The 27478-nt window shown below is 46.3% G+C and overlaps 1 protein-coding gene across 1 annotated transcript in view; it reads left to right on the forward strand.

Annotated features, from left to right (window-relative positions):
- The first annotated feature begins 781 nt into the window (after positions 1-781).
- The window catches only part of LOC146802187 (mitochondrial ornithine transporter 1-like), a 129396-nt gene continuing 102699 nt past the window's right edge, over positions 782-27478 (forward strand). Inside the window, exon 1 of the mRNA XM_085621773.1 lies at positions 782-1117. The gene's annotated coding sequence lies outside the window, so the exon portion shown is untranslated. The remainder of the gene's footprint in view (positions 1118-27478) is intronic.

Consider the following 27478-nt stretch of genomic DNA (forward strand, 5'->3'; position numbering starts at 1 on the left):
AAATTCATCGTTTTTTTGCTCCCCATGCCATTCCAGTTTGAGCCCAGCCAAATGCAAATCAGTCTTAACCCTGCGCCCAACGGGAACAGTCAGCCCGAACTGCCAGGCCAGGTCCTCCCTGGACTGGAAACAAGCATCCTAGAACCGGTTTTGGGGTTTCACCCCTCATCAGCCAAGATAGCTTGACTCCAGTGGCCTGGAGAACATTGGACCCACATCTGGGCAGAAAAGAAAAGAAGAAAAGAAAGAAGGAAAGTAAGAAAAATTAAGGGAAATAGGAAAGAAAACAAACAAGAAAAGAAGAAGGAAAGAAAGAAAGAAGGAAAAAAGAAAGAAAGGAAAAAATAAAGAAAGAATGAAAGAAGGAACAAATGAAGGAAATGAGGAAGGAAAGGAGAAAGGAAAGAAGGCAAAAAAAGAAAGATGACAGAAAGAAACAAGGAAAGAAAGAAAGAAAAGCAAAAAGAACGAAAGGAAGAAGAAAAGAAAAAGGGAATAAAGGCAATAAAGTAAGAAACAAGGCAATTAAAAAGAAGTCAAGAAGGAAAGAAGGAAAGAAAGAAAGAAGTTCAAGTGCGTCAGAATGGAAAGGAAAACCAAGATTGGGTAGGTTCGGGCAGCTGTGAATAAACATTCCATTTGAAAATCTGCTCTTTTATGACCAATAAAGTTGTTGAACAAAAAAAGAGAGTGCTGTATTTCACCTCCCGTGGCGTGGGGATGTATATAGCACTGCTCCGCAGTTGCAGCCTATGGCAAGCTTCAGATTGCTCATGTAGGAAGTGCTCCCTTCAGCACTGAGGGAGGAGGAGGTCGGGGGATCAGTCAGTATGAGCAGAGCTTCTTATAGCAGCGAGCTGCGCGCGGATCCTGAGCAATGTAAGGACGTCAGCTCCAGCCGAGGCGGAAGTAACCTGGGGTGCCTGCAGCAGGTACACTGCAATCTATCCATCGAAGGCTGCACGTGAGTGTGCGTGTGTGAAGGTCACGTTTAGACGGAATTCACCAGTGTGTGATGACGAAACCCGAAGCTTCATTCATTCGCGCACTCTTCACGCACTTGGCCTTGAACTGACTTCCCTAACGGAGGAGGAGCTACATCGATGCTTAAAACGTGGTAATTGTCTGTGACTTATTTTTGCTTCTATTTCCCTCCTAGATATCCATTCTTCAGCTAGGGGCTTGTGATTTGGAACCTGGGACTTTAAAAAAAAAAAAAACAGCTTAAAGTTTAAAGGTGTGTTTTCTTTCTGCCTGACATTCTGTCACGCGACAACCCCCTCCCCCTCCTCATCCAAGCCTTGCTATGTTCAGCTATTGCATGTAGGGCGCGCGGATTGTGTGGGGGGCTTCCCCCACGTATTATAAGCAAACACCTTATTTTCGCCAGCATGACTGTACAGGTCCCTCTTCAATGTGGCGAGCGGCTAATCCTGGCTGATGTAACCGCTTATCTAAGAGGGAGGGGCCTGTTCACCCAGCACAGCAACCCCAGCGCATATTTTGAATGCCTCTCACAGTTGTCATATGTCATATTTTTCCCTTCATTGCAGAGCAAACTCTTCTCTTCCCTTTCCAGACTTGAACTATGTGCCTATTTGAAAACATGACCTTTGCAGCAATATATTTAAAAAGTGCGAGCATTGTGCTGTATTTGTACTTATTCAGTGATTCATAAAACTGACTGGGCCGGCTGTACTTGGCTGGAAGGGTGTTAGTAGATTTTTTGGGTAGCCTTTGTGAGACATGCTTTACGTCATGCGTGATGTCTAGAGTTGTGCTCTCATCCTGTCATCCGCCGCTGTGCTTAAGTGTATATTGGATTGATGACCCTTCAGCCTCATATTATCTTTATATATTGGAACAGTGCATTGGCCGGGTCTGGTGGCTCAGTAGAATAATGCAACCACTGCGGGCATCTGTGTTTGGCCTCATGGTCACAGGTTTGAATCATTGTGATTAAACTCCGCCTTTCATCTTCTGAAGGTGATAAAATGAGTACCGTTGGGTAAAAATGAACATCTGTAATTCTACTGCCAAGGTACCCTTCTGGGTGAATTTGTGCTTTACAAGTGAGCATGTTGTGTGAGTTTCAAGTATGGCTTTACTGTTGTGCATGCTGTGTGGCGGTTTGACTGACTGAGTGCGCTAATGTAGCTCACACATTCTTGGATAGGATCACTATGCACTCATGACCTAATCTGCCTCAGAATAAATGTGCCCTCAGCAGGGGCTTGAAGGTAGATAAGGTGAAGTGAGAGATACTTGTGATAATATCTGCCATCCTCGTTGGTGGAATATCTCGGGCTCTTGGGTGGGCATGGTTTTCATTCCTCTGATGGTGATAGGGACCTGGTGTGGCAATGCCAACAGATTTGACGTGAACAATGACAAGAGTTGATTATCTTTAAAATATTCTAGAAATAGCAGGGCCAGTATTAAAGTTATTAGCTGCCATTCCTGCAATATATGGAACTGCAATTAAAGGACGTTTTAAACCCCCCGCCCCCTCCCGACCAGTGCTGAGGTATTTTAAAGGACTCTCTTAGATTGGGACCATCGAAATTTCGACCACAACATGTCAATGTTGTGGGCATTCCTTACTAAAGAAATGCAGTCCAAACTAGAAATTTCCACTATGAAGCATTTGACTGACTGGGTGAACATTTAGGCTATCATTCCTAGGGCCACAGTAAATAAAAAAATATATATAAAAACAAATCCCCTAATGTGGCTTTGTTACTAGTGGACACTCAATTGATCCATAGATAATGGATCATGAGAAACTAGCCTAAGTCAACAGACAGTGGGTTCACCAAATTGGTGAGCCTCAACAATTTAGAAAAGAAAAATGCTTTTCTAGACTCCCCTCACTCACCAGGGTTGCCCCTAGGTGACATGCTTCATCATTGGGGCCATCCCAAGCATCTACTGCTTGGGGCGTGCTACGACTTGCGAGATTTACGTAGGAGCACTTTTTTGTGTGAAACTATGTGTTGTGCAGTGTTGGGGGAGTGGTGTTTGTGTTAGTTAAAAATACCTAACTAGTGAGTTAACAATTTATTCCTACTCCTAGCTGGTAAGATAAAAAGGAGTTAATAACAGGAAAAATATAACTGTTATGTGGTTATATTGCCTATTATTTTGTCAACATGTTTCCAGGTATCCCCTAACCTCTTCTTCAGGACAACGTGGGATCCAGCCCCACATGTACCACTCCGTGCAGAAACCTAAATTAAGGTGAAAAATTAGACTAAAAACGTGCGCCTATTGAGCGCACTTAGTTATGTACATACGGTTATTGATGAACACGTAGTATCTGTATTAGAGAAAAAGAAATGCAGGTTAGAAAAATACATCCTGCCTCAATGGGCAGGTGCTTGTATTCGCGTTTTGGAACACTCATCTTGTCAGTGCCTTTCAAAATAAAATAAGAAAGTGATCTTATGTTATTAAAAAGCAACAGTTAGTAGTGCTTGTTTTCATGTTATCATACAAATCTCCAGTCTAGAGAAAACGGAACTGGGACTTACAGGTCACACTGACGGAGGGATGCCGAGAACAGTAAGATTTACCTCGTTTTCTCTCCTAACAGGAACCCGATTTGGTGGTTATTTAAAACAGATCCAGCAGAGAGAAAATACTCTAATCCTAACGTGATTGGTGTTTCTTCCATTTTTCTCTGCTCATTTTTAGGGTCCTACAGGCCCCTCCACCCAGACAGACCATGGGGCATATTAGTGCTACCAAATAAGTATGTTGATATGTCTATATGTTTGTACAATGTTACATGTTGAGTGTGTGTTTACTGTCACAAAGCTTGTCCAGGAAGATGAGTGTTTTTAAAAGGTGGTGGTTTTTAAAAAGGGGGTGTTTCGTAACCAGTTCCGTTTTCTCTAGACTGGAGATTTGTGTGATAACAACATGAAAACAAGCACTACTAACTGTTCCTTTTTAATAACATTAGATCACTTTCTTATTTTATTTTGAAAGGCACTGACAAGATGAGTGTTCCAAAACGCGAATACCAGCACCTGCCCATTGAGGCAGGATGTATTTTTCTAACCTGCATTGCTTTTTCTCTAATACAGATACTACGTGTTCATCAATAACCGTATGTATATAACCAAGTGCGCTCAATAGGCGCACGTTATTAGTCTAATTTTTCACCTTAATTTAGGTTTCTGCACGGAGTGGTACACATGGGGCTGGATCCCACGTTGTCCTGAAGAAGAGGTTAGGGGATACCTCGAAACATGTTGACAAAATAATAGGCAATATAACCACATAAGCCCTTTTTATCTTACCAGCCAGGAGTAGGAATAAATTGTTAACTCACTAGTTGGGTATTTTTAACTAACTCAAACACCACTCCCCCAACACTGCACAACACATAGTTTCACACAAAAATGTGTTCCTACGTAAATCTCGCAAGTCGTAGCACGCCCCAAGCAGTAGATGCTTGGGATGGCCCCAATGATGAAGCATGTCACCTAGGGGCAACCCTGGGTGAGTGAGGGGACTCTAGAAAAGCATTTTTTCTTTTCTAAATTGTTGAGGCTCACCAATTTGGTGAACCCACTGTCTGTTGACTTAGGCTAGTTTCTCATGATCCATTATCTATGGATCAATTGAGTGTACTTTAATGATATAGGAGGACGAACCTTGCCTGAACCTCCTTCTCCCTCTTATTCTGACAATAATTTGTTACTAGTGGAGCCATCAATTTTATTTTTATGAATAGTGAAGGAGGAAGAAATAAATGGCCACCTAACCAAGCACTCAAAACACAGACAGCTACAGTCTTACTTAATACATTGTAACAGCAACTTTAACAGGCATTTGCAACGCAAAAATATCATTTACATATCTAGCCTTTCAGTGGTGCCATGAGTTCTACCATTCTTTTTTATTTTTGAAGGAAAAAAGAATAAAGAAAGGCCTAGTCAAACACTTAGGTAGCTAGAATGTTACAATGCCACCTACCCACTTTATGACAGCCACTTTAACAATCATTGGCAAAGTCAACAGGTCTTGCTTTTGGGACCTTATACGTGTTTCGCTGGAGCTGTTATCTTTGCTAATGTTTTTAAGATAATATGTAGAGAAGTGTGACTTGTGTGCAGGATGTTCCAAAGTTATAATAAAATAGTGTTATAGGTATTTGTGTTACTTTATCTATAATGAAGATGAGATTATGTGCAATTGAACGACCTTATTAAAAAAAGAATTAATATAAGAAATGATTCGTGTTTTTGGGGGGGGGGGATGTTGGCAACTGTTGCTTGCCTGTTCTAAATGGTTGTTATAGTTTTTTTGGGGGGCGGAGGATCTAAAAAAAAAAATGAGAGGGTAGAGGTTGGGAAATAGCACTTGGATTATAATTTGAGTAGCGGACAGTTATTAGGGGAGAATTAACAGATGCCATAATTTAAAGGTACTATGGAGCAATAGCAGTGGCTGAAGAATGGAATAGACTATTAAATACCATGATGTGTAATATTAATACATAAACTGGATAACAACAGAACCCTCTCACCAGGATGTTCTAGGAACAGCCTCTTGTGCTTCAGATGCTCCTGCTACTATCAAGAAGTTCTCTGTAAATTATTCCTCCGCGCCTGAGAGATTGACTGAGCTTGACCAGGTCTTTATACAGCACACTGGGGTTTTGAGTGTGAGGAGCTGGGGCACCGGTGGGTACAGAGCGTGGGAATCTAGGGGTACACTGACCGGATGAGGTGGTATGAGACGCATGGAAGGACAGGCACTGTGGACTGGGTGGTTTGAGAGCGGTAGTCACACACTTGGACACATGGTAAGGAGAGCTCGCACTCCCGTGGTCCATGGGTGACTTGAGTGTCCGTAGCCATGTGAGGATTGTAGCCCAGCACCCCATGAGATGATGCACCTCAGCCTGCTTCATGCTGCAGAGCGCCCTCACACCGCTAGGTGGCAGCAGTCCTGAAACAAGTAAAACCTATGAACCTTTAGTGGCAGTGCCAGTCTGTGTCTCTGGAGAGAGACCCGGGCTTTTGGAAAGCAGGCGTCCCAGTCTTTTTTTATTTTAACAGAACAGCTGTGTCCAGTTGTGCTTAGCGGAAGAACTTTAGTACCTAACGGTTCAAACCCCTTTGTATGTCTCTGTGAGCCTATACCAGCCAGCGTATGTGTTTATCTTGTGTGTGCCAATGGGTGCGTGCATATATGAGACGTGTTTATAGGTGGGTGTGAGAGTGTATATGTGGCTATGATATGTTTCTGGATTTACCTATGTATGATGTGTGTTAGACGCTTAATAATTATTTTAATAAATATTTATGTTTTTATGTATGCATACATATATATATTATGTATGCTGCTTCTATGTGTGCGCATGTATATTGGTTTGTTTCGGTGAGCCTAAGGGCAGCTTCAGACCCAGTGCTGTAGTACACATAACACAAAGTTAAAGCCAGGGACAAAGGCGCCTTACATCTCGCAACAACACATACTCTAGCCATCCCGAGGCAGTGGGCCGAGGACCACTGCCCCATCTCAGTTCTACCTCTCTTTTTGCCAGTAGCAGCGCCATAGACCCCAACCTGCAGGCGCTGGGTGGCACCTCCAGGGTAAATCCCAATAATGCCATTTGTGAACATGGTGCAAGTTCTGCACCCGTCATAACGGAGATACGTTTGAACACCGTTGCCCAATAAGCGTGTACTACTGAGGAGGCACAGGCGAGGTGTGCAAAGTCAGCTCCTGTCCCCTGGCACTTAACATAGGCATCGGGTCTGGTATGGTCAAACTTGGCTATATCCGATGGGGATAGATAATATCGATGTAGAAATTTAAAGTGTAGCAATTTGCGGTGTTGACAGATAGAAATGTGCTGCGTCTGTGGGCAGCAGTATGCCCATATTTTGTCAGTGATTTTCCAGTCTGAGTTCTGTCACCCAAACCTCGCGCACGCTAATGGTAGTGTCAGGTTTTAGTTTGAGACAGGATCTATATAGTCCAGAAATCCTGCGTCCTCCCTCGGTAGTCGTGATTGTCAGAGTCAGTGGGTCAAAATCGTCAGGCGGGAGGGGATCGGAATGGAGGAGCGATCTTAATGTGTTGCGCAGTCTCCTGAAGATAAATTGGTCCATGTATGGAATATCCCTATCCCATGTTTTATCCAAAAGGGGTGTAACATGCCCATCAGGGAACAAGTCCCTCATAGTGCGGATGTCATATCTATAAAGGGTGCGTTGGGCTAGTTTTTACCCAGCGAGCGGAGGCCAAGGGTTGTCATGCATCGGGATGGCATTAGAATATAGGGGGCCACTCTCCAATGTGCGGCGCATACGGTGCCATGCCCAACATGTAGTGGACATCATTTGTATGTCTGTATCATCGAGTGGGATTCCCTTGGGTAGGATCTGCGTGTGCGTGATTCCACCGAGAATCGCTCTTTCGGGGCGTAGATTGGGTATTCAAGCGTCAGGATGGTACCAACGGTATGTGTAATGGCATTGAGGCGCTAGATAATATAAATGTACGTCAGGGACACCTAGGCCCCTGCGCTCGCGAGGGATTGTAAATGTATTCCAACTAATACGGGGCCGGGATCCAGCCCATATTAATCACAAAATGGTTCCCCTCAGTAAATTGAAAAAGTGCTGTGTTAAGATAATAGGGATGTTAGTGAAGAGGTTTAGTAAGCGAGGCAGGATGACCATTTTTAGGCCAAGCCTATAGCGGCTGCTCGCTCTGCGAGGCATGCAGTAATGGAGTATGGAGTGGAAGCTCCGCCCACTCTCCACCCATGTTTTTAATTGGCTCGTGTCATTGTCTTTTGTAAATGCTGCCTTCTGATTGATTATAAGGCTTGTTAGTCCCTCCTTATTATGGCCATGTCGTCATTTGTACCCTCCAATGGCTACTGGCCCCTTTACTTCGAGTGTTACACGGTACGGTACGTGTTATTTAGACTGTGAGCACTGCTTTGTTCGTCCCTTCTTGCCCCCTAAGCAGGCCATCTCGGAATAATGCACAGAGCAGATAGTGAAATGTACGTGGCTCTTAAAAGAATTTAATTGGGTATCCCGCTGCAGAGACGTGTTTGCAGAGTGGTAATGGCGACACCGAGTGCCAAAGCAGCAAAACTTTAATGCTATGTTTTATCCAACATAAATTGGGGAACCTGCGGGCCTCTGACGGGCCCATGGCCGCACCCTGACTTATAAGGCTGTTGCCACAGCCACATCCCTAGTGGTCCACTTCGTTTAATTTCCATTCTGCGGGGTCGGAGGGACATTCTTTCCATAAACGCATTGTGCGTGCAGCTGCCCTTTTCTATTTTCATTACTCTGAATCTATTCAGCCTTCCAGCTATTTTGTTTGCTTTGTTGTTTTCAGCTTATTTTAGCCGTGTAAGCTCAGGGTTTCTAGCTGCCTCGAATGCCCAAAGAAATTCAACTGCATTAACTTTGCTGGGAATATGGAAACATGCCTCAGGCTTAGCAGTTAAATATATGACGTGAGCCAGGTAAGGGAATTGGAAGCCTTAAACAAAAAGAAGCTGGGGTAATCAGTTTGCACTGGTGCTCAGGCACGAGACGAGTATTATAATACGAAGGCTGTAAACACAGCGGATTATGTTTGCATGCAACCTCTCTTTAGAGATCAGTTTGAACAATTAGTTCAGTGTGTGGAAGTGGCTGCCCTGCAGCGAAAAAAGTACTATCTCCTGGAGGTCTAAAAAAATCCCAAGGCAGGCAAGTAGTAAATTTCGCACAGCAATAAAACAAATATATGTTGTTGTTGTGGAATCTAAATTAATATCAGCAATAAACAATGTTATGGTGCTTTCTTGGTAAACTATACATATGCAGCTCTGAGGAGAAAGGAAAAACTGTTAGGAAGCATAGGTGATGTTGGCTGCCATGATGGATGTCAGAGCATTATCAAAGGGTGGAAGCTTTGCAGGTTCTCTGATCACAGGTAACTTCCCATTCAAAGTGGCCCCATTCGCAGCGCCAGACAGCCTGTAAGGCCAGTCCAACATTGGTCATACTTAACCATGTGAAATAGGAGTCACAGGCTAATGTGCATCAAAAGAGAACAATGTTGAGCATCAACACATATCAGGGTGAAATGTGGAAGGTGATCAGAGTGATTTGCACCATGGAGAAACAATGTAATGCATCTCTATGGCACATTGTGGAAGCAATTCAGGAAAGCAGAGAGTGATGAACTTCACAGGAGCACTTGGAGATGTGCTTTTTTGGGTGTATTGAGTGTTGTGCTGCAGGTGAAAACCTGCCTGGCTGCTGTGCTTCAGAAAGGCACTATGTGATGCAGAGTTCCACGACTCAGGGTTTTTTGCATATTAAGGGGACATATGGCAATGTAACACTGGTGCCCACTTTCAATCACTTTAAACCCCCCAAGCCCCCACGGCATTATATCATGTCTGTTTCAAACCCCCCTCCCTACAAAGTAAAATCTATTTAGAAATGATTAGCGAATTAAGTCATGTGAATTCCAGGCAGCACATAATCGTGTGCTAATGGGCTGAAGCTGACAACAGCACATCTGTGTTACATGTCATCTGCATTAAAGGACAGGTTGTTTTCAAAAGCCTGTTTTATTAACAACAACAACACCACCACCACCACCAATACCCCCCCACCACCAATACCACCACCTCTACCACCACCAATACCATCACCACCAATACCACCACCACCACCTATACCCTTCCCACTTAATTTATTCACTTCTCATGACACTTCCTTTTCACATACATCTCACACAATACATAGATACAATTTTTATATAATTTCTTCAGTTGAGGCTCTTTTCCCAAGCACTCGTCCTTGGGTTTTGGCTGACGATCAATGTCCCGGTCAGCGGGTCACTCCGGGCCTCCAATGCGCAGACTCAACTTGCATTACGTTTCACCCGCCATCTTTCTTTCGGCTTAGCATATCAGGCCCAAAATGATCACTATTGAGGAAAGAATCATAAACAGATGTTAATTTCTCAAATATGTTATTATCACTGTTTACCTCCCCCTTCTACTCGATTCCATGTTATTTTCTTCTTTGTTGGGCAAAGTGATAGCAGCGAAAAACTACTTTTAAGATCCAGATAAGCATATGCCAGGCATGCAGTACTTCGAGACCTACAGTCCTACAGTTAGCAACTCTTTGCAAATGTGTGAGAATTTTTTGCTCATATGGGTTAATCACATGGTTACTTACGCAGGACGGGTTTGCGCATGCGCAAAGCGATTTTCGGTTTCAAGCGGGATTTCAGTTACTTAGCAAATTATTTTTTGTTATTTAAGCAAGCAGATAGCCTTTTCCCCATGTATGAATATTGTATGTATGTTAATTTGCTTTTATAATCTTTAGTCCTACTTGTTAGTACATGTTAATGAGGTTGATTTGAGCAAGTTTCTTTTCTTTGACTCCTTGCTTCATCACCACCACCAATACCACCATCACCAATACTGCCACCACCACCACCACCAATATCACCACCATCAATACCAACACCATCACCATCAGTACCACCAACAATACCACCACCACCAATACCACCAGTACCACCAATACCAGCACCAATACCAATACTACCACCAACACCAATACCACCACGCATACCTCCACTACTAATACCACCACTACAACCAATACCACCACCAACCACCAATACCACCACCAATACCAATACTGCCACCAATACCAGCACCACCATTACCACCACCACCAATAACACCACCACCACCAATACCAATACCACCACCACCACCTCAGTGCCTCTTGCTCATTAGTAATAGCAGGGGCATTGTACAAGGCCTGAGCTGCAGCCAAGTCCATCCCTCTCTCCATAACTGCTAAAAAGCACTGTCCATCCTGCACCCGGAGGTGAAGCTAGGGCCCTACTACAGCTGGTGTGTTATTTTATTAGGCCAAAGATAGCAATGACATTACGCAATGCTACACTGCACACTCAAATCATCCTCCTGAGCCAAGACAGTGTAATCACAGAGCGAAAGGTGTTGGATCGCTTTGTTAGGGTTTATAGCTCGGATCATATGTAACTCCCACTTAACAATTTGTGTCTGTGTAATTTACAACACTTACATATCTTCTTCACTGCACTATTTTTCACTACTTTGAAGACAGCGCAGGCCGGTCTCTTCCTCTTATATTTGCAATCTAACAAGCGGTCGAGAAGGCCCTTTATTGCAATGCAATAGGTTTCGCTTTTGCGAGAGTTTAAGCTATTATTATTGTAAATGACAATGCCTTTTATTTATGTTTTAAAACCCAAAACATAAATAAAAGGCATTGTCATTTACAATGCCAATAGCTCAAACTCGTGTGAATGCGAGACCTAGTGCATTGCAAATGCTTGTTATTATTGCAACTTGCCCAACTATTGACAAAGGGAGCTTTATCCAGCGCTCCACCTGTGCATCGAGATCCGACAGAGCCATAATTTTGTTGTAGTACCTGCTCCTTTTCTCTATGGATGTGGATGCCCAAGTATTTAGTTCCATCAGGCATCCATTTAAGGGGAGCTCAGCCAGTGGAGGAGGTGTCACGTCATTTAACTGGAACAGCTCTGATTTGGCCCAATTTGAACTGAGGCCAGAGAAGTCACCGAATCTGGCTATCTCCCGCACAATTAGGGGTAAGTTGAGGTGAGGGTTGCGGATGAACAGTAAAATGTCATCTGCATAAAGTGATATTAGTAAAGGCCCATGGGTGAGTTGGAACTTGCAATGTAAGTGGGGCACCTGCATTGCCCGGATGAGAGGATCCGTTGCCATTATAACTAAAAGAGGGGATAATGGGCACCATTGTTGAGTACCGCGCAGGATCGGGAACGCATCTGGCGTAGCACTGTTCACTCTAATGCGGGCCATCTGATTGGAATATAGTAACATAATTAATGCTGTGAACTGTGGGGGGACTGCGCAGTTTGCCTACCACAGCCCGGAGAAAAGGCCACTTGAGGGAGTTGAAGGCCTTCTCTGCGTCGAGAAATGCTGCTGCAGCCAGGACGGCGGGAGAAATTTTATTAAGCACGGCAAAGACAGTACGGAGATTCAAGGAGGTGGACCAGTGTGGAACAAACCCAGACTGTGCCGAGGAGACGAGCTGCTCCATTAACAAGGCTAATCTAGTTGCTAGCGCCTTGGCCAAAATGTTATCTAAATTTAACAGCAATAGTGGGCATCATGATGCACAATTACCATGATCTTTACCTGTCTTTAGCAGCAAAATGAGAACTGCTTCTTGGAGCCTGGGGGGTAAAGTGCCAACCTGTATGGGCTTGTTGTATGATGCCAACAATCTCGCTGCAAGTTGTTGCCTATAAGCTTTATAAAATGCCCAAGTGAGTCTGTCGAGGCCAGGCGCTTTTGAGCCTTCTAGAGTGTAAATAGCTTGGGTCACCTCCTCTATGGTGAGTGGCTCAGTAAGGAATTGTCTCTGCCCGTCCTCAAGTCACACCATGGCAACATCCGCCAGGTATGCTGAGAGTGTCTCGGTGTCATCAACTACCTGAGAAGAGTACCATTTTTTCACAATAAGTACAGAGCGTGGCCATGACAAGTTCTGTGCCCGTAATGGACTCTCCGTTCTCAGCTCGGAGTTCCATGACATCATTGACCATTCTGTTGCATCGTAGAATGTGAGCCAGGGTACGTCCAGATTGCTCGCCCTCTCCATAGTGACTAGTTTGGGCGTGTTTACTCAGATATGCAGTTTGCCGTTCTGCCAACTTGTGAACTTCGTCCAGTATTTCCGCCCACCGGGTCAGTCCAGGTGCTCGATCAGTCTCTTTGCTACGCTCTAGTTCCTGCATTTTCGTTTCGATCCGGCTTAATTGTGTACGGATATCTCTAAGAATGCCCACCTGTTTGGAGATACACACTAATCTGATGAAGGCCTTAAAGGCCTCCCACAAGGTCGACTGTGAAGGCTCAGTTCTGGCATTGTGCTAAAAATATTAAAAAATGGACCTATGAAGCTCACTACAGAACTCTGGGTCCCAAAGCAAATCGCTGGTGAAACGCCAGCTGAACTCGACACCACTTCCATATGGAATCTGAAGTTTCAATATGTTTGAATTGTGATCTGAGAGTGTTTTAGGGTGCACTGTTACCCCGGATATCCACGAGTGAGCTGCGCCCGGCAATAGCCAATAGTTTAGTTGGGTCCAGACCGAATGGGGCACCGAATAGGTGTATCCGGGTTACACAGGGTGATGGGTACACCATGCAGCATATAAGTGTCAATAATGTGATGGTGTGTCTCTCGGGCCCTAGGTTTGTCAGAAGGGTGTGTGCTAGTGGAGTCAGTGTAAAAAGAGGTAAATTAAAATCCCCACAAATAATAAAATGATCCACCTCGAAACTGTCCAGTCGGGAATGAAGGTTTAAAAAGAAATCCGTGTCATCAGCGTTAGGGGCATATATATTGACTAATAGAGTACTTTTGTCTCCCAGCGTTCCATGTATTAGCAGATATCGTCCTTCCGAGTAATGTGAGTGATAAAGAAAAGGTTTAGTTTTATGAATTAAGACACCGGTACCGCGAGTAGAAACTGTAACATGAGAAATATCGATGCGTGCTCCAGTTCTGAGCAAATGCATGGTCCGCACGTGGGGAGAAATGGTTCACCTGAAGAAAGACAATTTTAGCGGAATGTCTGTTTAGATATGTCAGTACCTATTTCCTTTTACGGGGATTGTTAATACCGCGTAGATTCCAGGAAACTATGCCTAGGACAATGGACTTGGCCATGTTGTTGTGTTGGTATGAAGTGATCATACGTAGGTTCAAGAGCCTTGTGCCGTACAACAGTGTAGGTGGTGAATGCTAAGGTGCAATATGGAACATCAAAAAAACATTTCAACTCTAGTAAAACTGTTCCGCAGTAGAGTACCACCCCCATCCACACTAGATCCAACATTATCCAGTGAATCCCATTTAGCCCATCAACAAGAAAAGAAAAACGTAACCCATAACAATCCAAAATGGTATTCACCATGGGGGCATGGGAACATCTCGCCCTCCGTAAAAAGCAAAGAGTCAAAGCTGGAGTGTAGTGCTCGCCACCATGGAGTCGGATACTCAGGCGAGGAGATATGCAATATGAGTAATTTGCTGACATATATACAAGCAAGGGGACAAGGGTATCAGACATCAAACCCGGCAGTCAACCACCCCCTCCATTCTCATATGAAGACGTGGTCCCTGTGTCACATTAGTATCTGGGGGCGCATGATCATACGATGGAGATCCGGCATGGATAGTTTTGTAGTAGGGCTCGGCGTCTGCAGAGTTATCGAAGATCCTGGATCTTCCCTTGTATTCTATCCATAATCGGGCCAGGTACAGCATGGAGTAGCAGATGTTCAGTTTGTGGAATGTGTTTTTAACACTGGTGTATTTCTGCCGAGCCTCCTGTACCATTGGGGTGAAATCAGGGAAGATGGAAATATTCAATCTTTGGTATTGAAGGGGACCCTTCTCCCGGGCCAGCTGCAGCACTGTGTCTGGGACATGATCAACACCATCTCACCAGACGTTGCCTTCTTCACGGAGACCTGGACCAATGCCAACTCTGTCCCTGACATCGTCACCGCTATCCCCGACGGCTACAGGATCCAAAGAAAGGACCGGCCGCACCGCCCAGGAGGGGGACTCGCCATCGCACACAAGACCGCCCTCCGACTCTCCACCTCCAGCTCTAGTGACCACCAGTCCAACGCGGAACACCTTCACTTCCAAATCCAGACCAGCCCCAGGACCACACTATGCGGCACCCTCATCTACAGACCGCCAGGACCTCGCACCCAACCCGCAACGACCATCGCCGAGCTCGTCACACCCCACGCCATCACCTCCACAGACTACATCCTACTCGGGGACCTGAACTTCCACCTCGAAAACAACAATGACCCCAATTCCGTCACTCTAATGGACAACCTCGCCAACCAAGGACTGAAACAACTCGTCAACACACCCTCCCACAGAGCGGGTCACACCCTCGACCCCATCTTCGTGGGAGGAACTAACATGCGCTTCAGCCACACTTCCCAGCCCCCTTGGACGGACCACCTATGCGTCCATTTCACCTTCAACACCACCACCGCACACAAGCCCGCCCCACGCCCGCCACATCAGGACTGGAGCAAGGTCACAGAGGAACTCCTCAATGACACTCTCTGTCAAAACACCCCCGCCGCCATGACCGACGCCAGCACCGCAGCCAGGGAGTTTCACCGCTGGATCTCCTGCTGCGTGGAAAAGCTTGCACCACTCTGCCCCCCGCCAAACAACGCCCTCTGAAGGCCGCCTGGTTCACCACAGAACTCCAAGAAGCCTGACACGCCTGCAGACGCCTAGAAAAACTCTGGCGGAACCAGAAAACCACGGAAGCTCGGAGCAACCACAAGTGCGCCCTGAAGAAATACCACCAGCGCATAAGAGACACCAAACGGGCCTTCATGAGAGACAAATTCCAGACCAACGCGACCGACGCCAGAGAACTGTTCAATGTCATACAGCAGTTCGCAAGACCCACCTGCGAAGGCACGGACATCACACCCTCCCAGGAACTCTGCGACAAGATCAGCTCCCACTTCCACCAAAAGATCAAGGACCTCTACGACAATTTCAGCAAACCAACCCCAGACACCACCCCCCTACCCATCACCGCCGACAAGCCGACCATCACGTCTTGGGATCCCACTACCATAGAACTCATCATCACGACCATGAAGAAACTCACTCAGGAGCACCTACGGACCCATGCCCACAGCACATATTCCACTGGTCCACCGCAGCCATCGCACCCGAACTTAGTCATGCCATCAACGCCTCCCTCACATCAGGCATCTGCCCAGACGATTGGAAACGGGCGGAGGTGAAACCTCTCCTCAAGAAACCTACAGCCGACCCCATGGACCTCAAAAACTACCGGCCCATCTCTCTCCTCCCCTTTGCGGCCGAGAGACTCGTAAACACCCAGCTGTCCACCTTCGTCGAAGAGAACGCCATCCTAGACCCCTCCCAGTCGGGATTCCTCAGCAACCACAGCACCAAGACCGCCCTCCTAGCCACCACGGATGACATTTATTTATTTATTTATTTATTTATTTCAGTTTTATATAGCGCTGGCTAGACCCGGAGGTATCAGAGTGCTTTACATAGGAAGAGTTACATAGGTTACAAGTTTCACATTGTTACAGAAGGTACGTCAATTACAAATTACATCCGTTGGTTCAAGGCGTGTAGAGGGTAAGGGGGTAAGGTAAAAGGGCGACAGGGAGGGAAATTAAGCGGAGAATTGGCACAAGGAAAAACCAAGCAAGTAGGGGGAGAGAGATTCAGGGGAGAGGGGAAAGGAATAGGGGAGGCAAGCAAAGAATGAAGGAGGGAAGGAGTGGGGGGGTAGGTGACACAGCAAGGAGACACGGAAGTGACTGTGTCTGATGTCCGGCTGGGTGGGAGACGGCTCCCCGTGGTAAAGGGATCATACCCAGACTTCCATTTAGTGTGATTCCCTTGTCACGGTGGACTCTCTCAGCGGGGTCGCTGAGACTCCAGGGCATAGATGCTGGATCCATCCCCAACAAGGGGATTGGGAGTGCTTTGGACAAGGGCATACTAGAGGGGGCCATAATAGGGAGTCGGGCTGGTAGGGCAGTCGGGCTGGTAGGGTTGCATAGGTTACAAATAACACATTAATACAGAAGGTACGTCAATTATGAGTTACATCCATTATGAGTTACATCCATTTGTTCACGGCGTGTAGAAGGGTAAGGGGATAATGTAAAAGGGTGACGGGAAGGGAGATTGAGCGGAGCATAGGCGTGGGGATAAACAAAGCAGGTAGGGGGAAAGGGATTCAGGGGAGAGAGGGATGGAATAGGGGAGGCAAGCAAAGAATGAAGGAGGGAAAAGGTGGGGAGGGGGTAGGAAACACAGCGAGGAGACGAGGAAGTCCAGGCTAGACCCGGAGGTATCAGAGCGCTTTACATGAGGATTAAGGCATGTTACAGCGTTGAATCAATTGCAGTTACATTATAGTTAGATCCATTGCTAGTGCATTCAATAAACATAGAAAAGCAAGATGAGGAAGAAGACAGTGTCTGATGTCCATTCGGACCCTCTGCTCACCTTTGGGAAACATACAGGGCGTAGACCTGAAATCGCCTGACCGGCACCATTTTGAAAATAGGCAACATCACCCAGTATGTGATATTAGGCAAACCTAGCAATGTTGAAAGATATTGAGTGGACCGAGCTCCCTAAAAAGTTCTGAAGTCCCATCTAATGCTGGATGCCTATCAGAGGTATGCTGATGACTTAATGGCAGGGAAATGACAACACAAGCAACAGTGCACTATATTGGACATGGAAGGCTCCCACACATTGCAGGATAAGAGACGGAAGCCTGATAATGAAAGCAAGGCGCCCCCCCCCCAGCTTATGTTGACAGAGAAGGAGGAAATCGGGCACAGCCTTACTTAAGAGTTAAGCGAGAACAAAATCATACAAAGACATCTGCATGCTACTGGACCAGGGACACATGGCGGCCCTCTTCCTGCTAGACCTCTCCGCGGCTTTCGACACCATTTCTCATCGCACACTCACAGCCAGACTCCACGACGCAGGGATACAAGGAACCGCCCTCGACTGGATCAAATCCTTCCTCTCTGACCGAACCCAGAGGATCAGACTCCCTCCCTTCCGCTCCAAACCCACCAATGTCAGCTGTGGAGTACCTCAGGGATCATCTCTCAGCCCTACACTCTTTAATGTCTACATGGCCCCCTCGCCGCCATCATCAGACAGCACGGACTCAGCATCGTATCCTACGCCGACGACACTCAGCTCATCCTCTCCCTCAAGAAGAATCCAGACTCTGATTCCAGGAAGGAATGAAAAATGTGGCAGCCTGGATGAAGGACCGCTCTCTGAAGCTCAAGTCAGAGAAGACTGAGGTCCTCATCCTCGGACCCTGCTCCACCGCCTGGGACAGCACCTGGTGGCAGTCTGCTCTCGGGAGCCCACCCACCCCCACCGACCACGCCCGAAACCTCTGCATTATCCTCGACTCCTCCCTCTCCATGAGCCGCCCAATCAATGCCGTTGCCTCCACCAGTTTTAACTGCCTTCGCATCCTCCGTAAGACCTTCAAATGGATCCCCTCCCACTGCAGAAGGACCGTCATCCATGCACTCATAACCAGTAGACTTGACTACGGCAATGCCCTCTACGCCGGAATCAACAGGACTCTTCTGCACAGACTCCAAACCATCCAGAACGCCGCAGCCAGACTCATCCTCTGAACTCCGCGGCGCGAGCACATGACCCAACACCTACGCGACCTCCACTGGCTCCCCGTAGAGAAGAGAGGCACTTTCAAACTCCTCACCCACGCCTACAAAGCCCTCAACAACATCGGACCCAAATACCTGAACGAGAGAGTCTCCTTCCACGCACCCAAGAGAAATCTCCGCTCCGCTGACCTCGCCTTGGCAGAGTTCCCCCGCATCCGCAGAAACAAAACCGGAGGAAGAGCCTTCTCCTACGTCGCGGCCAAGACCTGGAACGAGCTCTCGGTGAACATCAGGTGCTCCCCGACCTGGCGCACGTTCAGGAAGGACCTCAAGACCTGGCTCTTCGACTGATCCGGAGCCGTTCCCCCCCGCCCCCCCCCCCCCCAAGCGCATTGAGACCCTCACAGGTGAGTAGCTCGCTATACAAACCCCTGATTGATTGACTGATTGATTGTGTCTCTATCCCTATAATTGAGCAGATGGGCTATAAGGAATTGTAGTAGAGCGCCTTCTAGAGATTGCTGGCCCAATGAGCAGTGTGCAGATTCAATCGCAAAAGTGTTGGAGAAACTAGGGCGGGTAAAGAGGGCCAGTTGAAATTGTTCAACAAAGTTCTCAGGATGCCCCATGTTGGTAGTTTCTGCAATTCCGAGATACAAATCATACGGGGTCGGTACTTAATGACCTCTTGCAATCTTGCGAGAATTTGAATCTACAACAATTGGTACTGGACCGTACTCACCAAGGTGGTCACACTTTGGATCTTGTCTTCGCCGAAGATAACACTGCCAAAATAGAGGCCACCTCACCTCTATGTTGGATGGACCACTTCCTTGTTACTTTTACATTAGCCATTTTTAGAAAAAATCCTGACCATGTTATTACGCCTAACTTTCGCCAAGGCAAAGAATGGAACAAACTGCCTGGTATTACTAAAGTAGCGCTTATAGTCAGTGGTACTACTGTGTTTGATGTAAACAAACCTGTGGAAACAAACTACCTGGAATTTTGTAAACTGATCAACAAGGCCATTGATTTAACCATCCAGGTAAAAAACTTGAAGATTAAGCGTAAGCCATCTGCCCCTTGGTTTAACGAGAACCTAAAAGTTCTTAAAAAGAGCTGTATATTGGCAGAAAGGAAATGGAGGAAGGGCTACGATACAGCTAATAAAGAAGCTTTGAAGATTGTAATGGGTAAATATAAAAATGAAATGTTAAAAGCCAAAGCAGAGTTTTTTGCCAACTCAATTCTTGAGGCTCCCAATAAAACCCGGAGGGTCTTTGATAGTAGATGAATTGACCAATCCAGATTGCTAAAAAAATAAGACTATCGTGACCCAAGAACTATGCGAAAGCCTAGCCTCTTTCTTTGAGGAGAAAATCTCAAAATAATTACCGGGTTATCAGAAAGCAAGGAATATTCATGTGACCCTGTATCGGAAACATATACACAGCTATTAGCCTATAAAACAGAAAAAGGGGCACATGAGAATAGACTTGCTATTTGTAGCCAGTTTAGTACACCCACGGAAGAAGAGTTTTCCAAGCTTGCCATGAGTACTAAATCTGGGTCCCCGATGGACCACCTCCCCCACAAGGTCTGGCAGGAGTATGGCAGAGAGCTACTACCACAGCTCCATCAGATCTGTAGTCAATCTTTGAACAGCGGAATAGTTCCTTCTTGCTGGAAACAGGCGATGGTGACACCTTTATTGATAAAAAACCACTCTTGACCCTCAGTGCCCTAATAATTATCGACCTATTTCCCTCCTCCCATACCCGGTAAAAATTCTTGAACGCCTGGTTAGTAAAAGCCTTTCCTAATTTCTGGAAACCAACCGGGGACTGGAAGACGTGCAATTTGGTTTTCGACCTGGCCATGGGACGGAGACAGCTCTAGTAGTCGTCTTAGATGAACTTAGAATGCGGGCAGACAATGGCCAGTCGACCGTCCTGAACCTCTTACATATGTCTGCCGCATTTGACACGGTCAACCATAGAATATTACTGAGACGGCTTGCTGACCTTGGGCTGGAGGGTCTGGCCTTTAACTGGCTTCAGTCTTACCTGGAAAACAGGCAACAAGCTGGGGCCCTCCCCCCTTTTCGTTCGCATACTGAAGACACAACATGGAACTTCGGACCCCAGGCAGAGAAGGCTTACATTCGACCGTGTGGCCCCACTGGTCTCTGCCTTCTCTCTGCCTGGGGTCCGAAGTCCCATGTTGTGTCTTCAGTATGCGAACACTCCAGGTACAGGGGGACGGTGCGCACTTGGGGTATCTTCTCTCTTTGCCCCCAGATAGGCCCGCCCCACAGTTGTCGTACAGATTGAAGTCCGTGTCGTGGAGCTTCTTGACGCATGGGGGGTTACCACCTAGGGTGGGTCCCACCATTACCGGGGAACCTCCCAAACTTAGCATGGCATTTTCAGGAAGTGTCGCATGCAGGGCCCCAGCGTCATCTATGTGTGTAGAAATTTTGGTGGAACATAACAACTCCTGTCATGCGGTTTGTCAGTGGGCGGGGATCCTATCCTAAGCTCCCCAATTCCGGGTATATGCTAGCAGTGCAGCACATCAGCCCAGTGGATCAGTATGCAAACAGTGTGGGGGGCAATGTATTCAGCGTTCCCTGTCTCCTCGTAGCCCCATCCCACTGGGTATCCAGACGATGGTCATTATCTCATGCTCCCCCGCAATGGAGCAGATGGTTCAGGTTACTGTCTCTGGGGGGCTGCCAAGTAGGCGTGTGGGTTCAAAACCCCCTTTGCACATTTCCACACATGCCAGGAATTTGATTTCTTTAATCAAGGTCACAGCCCACATGTTGGACTCACTGTCTTTCACCCTCAGCAGCTTCCCATGAACGTTATATAGGGGTCTGTGCAGGGCTGCAGCCACACGGTGTGGCCAGCGGCACTCAGACAGCCACCCGAGCCCAGGCCTCACGTCTCCCACATTCCGGCCTCACAGCAGCCCACTGCCTCACAACTCTGGGATCTCGGAGCGTGGCCGCGGCCGAGTCAGAAGGAGCTGACCGCTCCGTAGCCCACACGTGTAGGAGGAGGGAGGGGAGCGCAGCCAACAGACGAGATTGGGCGATCTCAGCCTCAGGCCCACCCGCAGCCCATGTTGCCATGGGGCCTTAAAGGAGGTGTCGGCGGCTCCACAGTGCTCCCGATTCCCCTCGGCTTCAGGTAATGGTGGTGTGGGTAGGCATCGCCCTCTCGTCTCCTCAAGCCACACCACTTGCAGTATGTTGTAGGGACACCAGCGTTAGTGTAACGCAGCGGCGAGCAGCATATCGGGGACCGCCAGACGTGGAGCCTCACTAAGTTGCGGCCATCTTGTTGGCGGTCGTGGCCACGGCCCCCGGTGCTATGCTGTTAATGCCTCTGCAGTTCCTGGACTGCATCTTCCCCTGGGGAACATGTCAGGATGTGTTATTCCCCATTTGGACTGTCTTCTTGTTATCTAACTTGAAGGATAACATGCCGCGTGTGCTCTGTCATGGGCCCAGCCTCTGTCCTGAGCGGTGCCCAAAGAGCTCCCCAGCAGAGGCTCACTGCACCGACCTTGCGGTTCTATTGAAAACACTACTGTCGAGGGGCGCAGGACCCTGTCTTTTCACTGCTCCGCAGGGCTGATTAGAGACAGGCTCAAATAGTCTGATTAAAGGCCCAGTGGTGCGATAAAACAAATATCATACAAAATGACTCTTTCCATTGTGTGTCAGCAGCAGGATGAGCCCAGCTTCCTACTCCATGCAAAGCAGAGATTATGTTAAAGAACATATGATTATATTACACACCTTCCGATTATATAAAAAAAGGATTATAGGATGTGGCTACCTGCCATTAGAGATAAAATGTTATACTATAGAACTGCCCTACCTGATATCACGTGACGATGTGGAATATTACCTCACATAGGAGGAGAATACAATGAAACGTAGGATTACCCGACACAGCATCAAATCTGATCCTGCATAGTTGGTAAGTATAGTGCAGTATCTGCCTGTCATAAGCGAGTCCAGGTAAATAACGCTCTATGTTCTAATGTGCTGGCAACTGAGCAGCACTCCCCTGAACACGAGCGATAGATAATAGCTGCAGAAGTCGGCTGTGTATGAGCAGGCTTGTCTTCTATACATCATACACAGGCTCCTGCGAACTTCCAGTGGCCTCAGTTTGAAGCCACAGAAACGTTTGTATCCAAGTATGTAGTGACTAGATTGAGGTGCTAACTGCTAAGTCTCATTGGGCTGGAGGAAGGTCGGTTACAGCGAGGGCCACCTCTTGTCTAGCCTTTCACCCCCGGGGCATGCCACCCCCAGCCTGCCAGCAAGAGCCACCTCTTGTCTAAACGTTCACCCCCCTCCGCCCCCGGCCTGCCACCCCTCGAGCAACATTGCTCCTCAAGGTAACATATACTACCCAACTCTTACCATCAAAGTCCCCGGTGAAGTTGTGTCCGGGAGGAGAGGAGGAAACACCCAGTTTACAGCCTAGGAAGAGGAAGAGCCATAGACATAGAAGAGAGACAACCACTGGACCTTATTTGGCCATGGTGTACTGGAGCTTGCTCACAGTGAATGCAATGAGGTTAACCGTTAATTGAATATATAGGTATTTACTAACATAGGGATTTTTTTAAATCACTTTTCTAAAATCATTTAACTACTTTTGTTAGGTTCACTTGTTTGAATTTTTATATTACCTTACATTTGGTTGCTTTTGGAAGGGGAAAAATTACATTTTAGCTTGGCCACTAAAACGTTTGGTCTCCAGTAGTTGGTGAGCTGCGCTAGTCTCCTTGTCTTTGGTTTGCTCGAACTACCGCCCTTCTACTTGCTTGAGCTCACTGCTATTTTAGGAAGCCTGCTCTGTTTGCTGGGGGGTTTTGCGGTGGCGACTTTAAAGACAAGCGGCAGGAGAGACCTTTAGTGTCATAGGTCTAAGAGGCTGCGGCGCCATGCCGGAAAAATGAAAGGCGCATGGCTTTCATGCTGTGTGATGAAGCAAAGCAGACGTGAAGCAGCGCTAAGCATGAATACAAACTTAAAAAGCACGAGCCGTAGCAAAAGTAATGTGGCGAAATGAAATAAATGCCCAGAAGTGACCTGATCCATGTAACTGGGGCAGTCTCCAGGGTGGTAAAAAAACAGCCAAAAGGCGGGACAAATGCAAAGCATTTACCTAAGAAAGACAAGGAATTTTGAAAGGCAGGCTAAAGAACCAATGAAAGTGATGGACGTAGTAAACCCCACAGAAGTGGATACAGCATGTCAAGTGATAGTGCATGCATGCTGCCTAGGCCCGACCTAAAAAGGAGACGGCAAATACATCACCCAACGTGTAGGCAAAATAAGTAGCAGTTATTTCAAGATAATAAATAAAGTGAATTTTGAACCATCTGTGTCACTAAAGAGGCAGGCACTATGTTTAGGTGAATATGAAAAATATGTACAGGCTTTGTGAAGACACTCAAAGAGAAGAAAGCCAGTGGTTAAAGTAGGCTGACCCATTGCTTTCTACTATATGCCGTGATAGGCAGAAGCAAAATGTGAATGACAACACAACAGACCAGTGGATGAAGCCTGCTGATTAAAAGCCCCTCAATGCATGTATAATGTGCAATTTTGAGAAGGGGAAAAAAAACTAAATAGTCTGGTGAAACATTTAAAGCTGTACCAAGCACAAGACGTATAACATGGAATATTCAGAGTTTTGCAGGTTAGAATGGTGGAAAACATGCAGTATTGCAAAATGATCTCTTATACTGAGCTGCAGAGTTCGCAGTGGTATTGATGGTTTTCAGGGTAAAATTATTGGATCTATTTACCAGGGTACCTAGAATGAGGCCTTAGCAAGGAAGTGACCATTTCGAAGCAAACATGCAGATGAAACCAGACCAGACCCAAAAAAACATTCACTTGAGATCTAGAAACACTTGATGTGCCTGTAATGCCTAGTTACCAGGTCCGCGGACTAGACCTGCTAGCAGTTTGCTGGTGGCAGGGCCTGCTCATGTTTAATTTATTGCCTGACCGGCGCCGCTGCTATGACAAGGCCCCAGCAGCAGGGCCGGCTTTAGAGCTGGTGGCACTCGGTGCAACAATCGTTTTTGGCGTCCCACTCCCATGATCGCCTCCTCAGATTCTGTAACTACAAGCCGGCAAAAGTGCCCATCATCTCTCCAATCATAAGTTATTGCTAAACACAGTGTCCCCTCTGAGGTAGCGCCCCCTCCACAGGTCAGCGCCCAGTGCGACCGCACCAGTCGTACTGCCCTAAAGCTGGTCCTGCCGCTAGCAGGCGCTGAGCATAGAAGGGCTCCGGCTGCGAGCCACTGTCGATCGAGGATCAATAGAGGAGAAGATGGAAGAGAGAGGAAAAAGAGAAAGAAGATCACATTGTCTGGGCCCAGAGATTAGGAGGGAAAAGATGGAAAAAAAGTATAAACTTGGTAAAATAGTGAGGGATAGTCGAAGAGGGTGAGTGTGGTCATAGAAAGAGACAGGGGGAGAATGAAAAGGGTGAGAAGGCAAAGGGAAAAAAAAGAGGAAGGTGAAAAATGAGAGATAATGAAGGCTGGTAACCTTAAAGCATAGCTGGTGGACAAGCAGCAGAGACTGGAAGGAAGAGAAGGACTGAGGATGGGAGTATAGGGAAGCGTTAGATGGAAAGGACAACCACAGGAAGCGAGAGAGCGGGCATGAAAACTACAGAATGAGTGCACAGTCGGAGAAGAAGGAGGTAGAGAGAGTGGTTTAAGAGTCACGGAGAATCTGTGACATGGAAACAGAGCTAACAGATGACTAGGACAGAAAAACAAACCGATTACTAGTGGGTGTGTAGACTGCTCCAGGGGCACGGCGGTTGTATGATGGATGAATGTACAGTAATGCATCCAAAAACATGGTTACAGTTTTCTTCAGGAAAGTATGTGCTCGCACAGTTTCCCCGGAATGTTTTTTTGCAGCATTTGATTTTGCGCAGTTTCTGGCAAAAATGAACCCCATAGGTTTTTAAAAGTGCAAATTTAGGAACTGATTATGAATCACCTTAGCAGTTTAAGGGTTTCCTGCAGAATTGTGGGCATGCTGAAACAAATGAAGTTATGTGAAGCTGATAATTTCGAGTTCATGTAATGGCAAGTTTGAAATATTTGAAGAAGGGGGAGTCATTGCCCATCTCGGTGGATAAGGTGCTGGCTGCAGTACAAAGGTACATTGTAAGGTTGATCACAGCCGCCACAGCTTTTCATTAATTTTCCAGTTGAAAGCTACAGTGTGGCCGATAGGTCTAGCTCCAATAATGTTATCTTTCAGTGCAATATTGGTCTAAGGTGCACATGCATCAACATAGACAATAGCGATTCTTTAATTGCGATTATTAAGGAATCGCAATTAAAGAATCGCTATTGCCTACGCACGTAGGAATCGCCAAAAAAATTGCGATTCCTACAAATTCCTTAATTGCGACTCGCCAATTTCGAGTCGCAATTAAGGAATTGATTCCCATTCATTTCTTTGGGCCCAGAGGCCCATAGGAATTAAAGGGAATTGCATGCGCTATTTGCGAGTACCCATTAGGTGCTCGCAAATTGCGCATGCAATTTCAAGGGTGCCAAAAGGATACCCTGTTGCATCCCTGAAATTGTTAAGTGAACACATGTTGCTTACAGACATGCCCCAAGGGCATGTGTGTGTGTGTGTGTAACCTGGAACTTTGAAAAATTCACTTTAGTGCATTTTTCTAAGTTTTTACAAAATACCATCAAGTTTCATTTGACTGTAATTTGCGTCCCCTATGAGCGAAATCGCTATTTTATTATGGCATCATGCATTGCATTTGAGGCATCACAATTTACAATTAATTGCGATTTTTGCATTTGGGATGATGCATCCCAAATGCAAAAATACCGGTCGCAAAGGGGCAGATTCTGAGAATCTGCCCGTTTGCGATCGGATTTTCCTTTGATACATGTGGCCCTTAATCCTTTTAACAGTGCAGTTGCACCACCAGAGAGGTTCTGTCCACTACAACAGAAACACATGAAGATTGAAGCAGGAAGTGCTTCATCTGGGTGGCCGACATATATCCAGTGAGGATCCCACTGCATTACAATTCTCTTCTGTAATAAAACCAAAGGTAGTGAAGCGGCCTCTGTTTAAGTCTGGCAGGACGTTGGGGACTTATGCCATCTCAGAAGTATTGGTGTTGGATTTGAGATGTTCCTTTATCTCCTCACTTTATTGTGGTTGCAAATTAATTGATGCTTATTAAATATTAGTGTGCCAGTTGTGAGAAGATTCAAGGTTCAGCCTATGTAACTTCTGATCGAACTCTCCCTAATGGCAAGTCTTATTAGAAAGACTATGAAGTGAACCGAGCACCAGGCCTCCATCACTGAGTAGATCCTTGGACCAAGATCGCGCTCGCTCGGAACAACAATTGTGTTCGGGTTTCTGCCAAATATTGAGCCACAGTATTCACAATCAAAACTGTTTTGTTTTTTTAATTAAATTGTAAAAATGTCCCTCTTGATCTATCACTGTACAGCTCGATTTTACTTATGGCAACAGCTCAGTGTCATGGGCTCTTGTACCCTTTATTTTTGAAAATAAAATATGTCCTTAATAAAAGTATATTTTAAAATAATTCACTTTCCAGCAACAGAGGAGGTCTCTTCCATACTCCTGCTATACATTTTCCCCAAACTCCCTGTAATGTTACTGTTAGACTTGCCATCCTTGGTGTGGTTTTCCCTGACATTTCGCCTCACCACCTGCTTTTTTGACTGTGTGCTGGATTTAATTTTTTCTGACTTAGATGCTTTGCACACTTTGCCACTGCTGATCAGTGTCAAAGTGCAAGTGCTCCCTGTGTTAATTCTAAGTGTCTGCATGTGCAGTTTCTACTTTCATGTTGTCATGGCAAGTGCAATAACTGGGAAAGAGCTGGGGCCCTGTATGCGCGATAAGTCGGCCTTAACAGGGAATAAACAATAACTTGTAAAGATACACCTGGGCAAGGTGAATGGCAGAAGTTGCGGACAGAACAATTTCAGATAGATAATATAAATGATAACAGTAAATATTTCAAATATTATCAAAAGGATATT

The sequence above is a fragment of the Triturus cristatus genome, chromosome 8 (genome assembly GCF_964204655.1).
Source record: "Triturus cristatus chromosome 8, aTriCri1.1, whole genome shotgun sequence".
NCBI classification, from domain to species: Eukaryota; Metazoa; Chordata; class Amphibia; order Caudata; family Salamandridae; genus Triturus; species Triturus cristatus.